The sequence below is a fragment of the Ailuropoda melanoleuca genome, chromosome 1 (genome assembly GCF_002007445.2).
Source record: "Ailuropoda melanoleuca isolate Jingjing chromosome 1, ASM200744v2, whole genome shotgun sequence".
Lineage (NCBI taxonomy): Eukaryota > Metazoa > Chordata > Mammalia > Carnivora > Ursidae > Ailuropoda > Ailuropoda melanoleuca.
Genome location: NC_048218.1, coordinates 81,824,375 through 81,827,349, shown reverse-complemented (window position 1 = coordinate 81,827,349; position 2,975 = coordinate 81,824,375). Strand labels below are relative to the sequence as shown.

At 41.0% G+C, this 2,975-nt stretch overlaps 1 pseudogene; it reads right to left on the bottom strand.

Moving 5' to 3' along the window:
- Positions 1-2,168: 2,168 nt before the first annotated feature.
- Positions 2,169-2,678, bottom strand: LOC117803462 (annotated as a pseudogene).
- Between the last annotated feature and the right edge of the window lie 297 nt (positions 2,679-2,975).

Genomic DNA, 2,975 nt, shown 5'->3' with positions numbered 1-2,975 from the left:
TGTTCCGGGTTTGCTCGTGAGCTTTGGCAGCTGTTCACCGCGTGGACTTGCAGGAGGTGAATGGACAGTTGGGCTTCAGAGCTCATGAATGAGCAGCCATGTTTTAGCCACAGAGCCATGAATGCAGGACTCCTTGGTGTCCCTAAGCCAAGTGATCCCTAATCTGACATCTTTGTACATCTCTACACGCTAAAATGGACTAGCACGACCTCAAACATTTGTGCTAGAATTTTTCTAGCATCCTCAAAAGGTTCATCAGCAAAAAATATTTGACTAAAACATTTCCTTTCTGTGATAAAGTCAGTTTCACCTGGACTTATAAAACCTCAAACCCATTACCTGCCAATGTATCTGTTTACCGTAATGTGGGAAATGAGCCTGGGTGCCAAGTTCCAACATACTCAGGCCTAAAGGCTACGGCTTTGTAGGGGGATTTTAATTTCACTAAACATGCAGTGTTATGTTAGTTTCAGGTGTACGATATAGGGATTCAGCAATTCCATACATCCCCGGTGCTTATCAAAAGTGCCCTCCTTAATCCCCACCATCTATTCAACCCATCCCCCCACCCAAATTCCCTCTGGTAACCACCAGTTTGTTCTCTACAGTTGAGAGTCTGTTTCTTGGCTTTTCTCTCACTCTCTTTCTTTTTTCCTTTGCTTGTTTGTTTTGTTTCTTAAATTTCACATATAAGTGAAATCATATGGTATTTATCTTTTTCTGACTGACTTATTTCACTTAGCATAATATTCTCTGGCTCCATCCATCTCACTGCAAATGGCAAGATTTCATTCTTTTTTCTGGCTAGAAATATATAATTTTTTAAAAAAGATTTTATTTATTTATTTCAGAGAGAAAACAAATGGAGGGGAGGGCCAGAGACAGAGGAAGAAGCAGGTTCCCCAGTGAACTGGGAGCCAGACTTGGGGCTCAATCCCAGGGATCTGGGATCATGACCTGAGCTGAAGGCAGATGCTTAACTGACTGAGCCACCCAGGCACCCCTAGAAACATAATTTTTAAGCAAAAAAAAATTATTTATGTAGTTTTGTGTCATATCTATTGGCAACTTTTTTCTTAACTGTATAATGTCTTGGAGAATCTTCTATCCTTGAATTATAGATGTATTTCATTTTTTCTTTACCACTGCACAGCATGCTGTGGCTGTATTATAACTTATTTAACTCTTTCTATATTGGTGGCATTTATGTTGTTTCTGATTTTTCCACTAACAGAAATAAAGCTGCACTCCTTGGCCTAATCCTTTTGTCTAGCGTTTCTTAAATAGTTCTGTTTACTTCTCTGCTTCTAGTGCTTAGTACAGTGCCTGGCATATATAAATGTCTAACAAATGTTTACGAGTGAATGAGTCAATGAATAAGTAAATAAATTAACTTAAGAACAATTCCATATTTATAAACATGCCTACCATAATATGATTTTGATGGATAGGAGTAAAATTGAGCCAAACAATGGTATTGTTAGGTGTGTTAAAAGATACTGAAATAAAAAAAAATATTGTACCAGAGTTTCTATTTCTGACCTTATTCTATTTGGGGGTTAAAAGAAATATAAATGATTTATATGAAATCATAGCAGGTGTGCTTGGGAAATTTGCAGAATATAAAATATAAACAATTAAGATAACCATGATTGATTCAAGATTCAAAATGACTTTATCAGTTGGAGTATTGGATGGGGGAAAACCTCCCAAGATAAAGCTCTCCGGAGCACCTGCAGTATGAGGCAGCTATCATGGCCCTTCGGTATATACTAAAGAGATCGACGATGTGTCCCTGCTGTCAGGAAGCTCGGAGGGAAATTTCCGAATTTGGACACAAGTCTTAGGTAGAGGTCCGTTTTAGGGAAAAAAGTCGTTGAGGTTTAAGTTGACTGTTTCCTCAATAGACACCAATAAAAGCAAATAAAGCTACTGTGGCTACAATAGCATTTGTAAAAATAATATCCACATAACCCAGAGTAGTAACCCCATTGACTTTGCAGTGTGTCAAACATGGCTGATCCTTGGGCCTTGTCTGCAAGCGGTAGCTGATGTAATCTTAACTGGTACATATGGCTGAAATTCCAGGTGAAGGGCTCAGGGAATCTCTTTGGAAGGGAAGGACTTTTGAACAGAGTCTTTATTTTTTTAATTTTTTTTTATGGTGAAAAAATTTATATTTAGATTTAGCCAGCTGGACTCAGTTTAGATGATCCCAATTTTGTTGGCAACATCCAAAGCATCATAGTCGGGAGCCAGTCAAACATACGCCTTCTTTTCTCCATCAGGCCTGATCAAGGTGTTGACCTTGGCCACGTCAATATCATAGAGCTTCTTCACAGCCTGTTTGACCTGGTGCTTGTTGGCCTTGACATCCACAATGAACACAAGTGTGTTGTTGTCTTCTATTTTCTTCATGGCTGACTCAGTAGTCAGGGGGAATTTGATGATGGCATAGTGATCAAGCTTGTTTCTCCTGGGGGCACTCTTTCGAGGATATTTGGGCTGCCTTCGGAGACGCAGAGTCTTGGGTCGTCGGAATGTAGGTGACGTGCGAATCTTCTTTTTTTTTGTGGCTGTGGACGCCTTTCAGCACCGCTTTCTTGGCCTTCAAAGCCCTTTGCTTTGGCTTCGGCTTTGGGAGGGCCAGAGGCTTCCTTCTTAGGCTTCGGCGCCATCTTTGTAAAAGGGCTGAACAGAGTCTTTAAGGAGAGGAAAGGTAGCTCGTGTAGAAGAAAAGGCATAAGTAAATGGGTGGACACAGGAAGAGGAGGGGGACCCATGTGGGCTTCTGCTGACCCTTCCCTCAGTAGCACAGGACTCAGATGAGGAAGGAGTAAGAAAAAGTTTGGACTGTCCTTCCCCTGGTCTCTAGCCTCTTCCCAATCTCTTTCCCAATATACTGTGAGCAGCGAAGGCTGTATTTGCAGCCAGAAGTGGATGAATCCAGGAATGGGGGTGACTTGATGACAGGG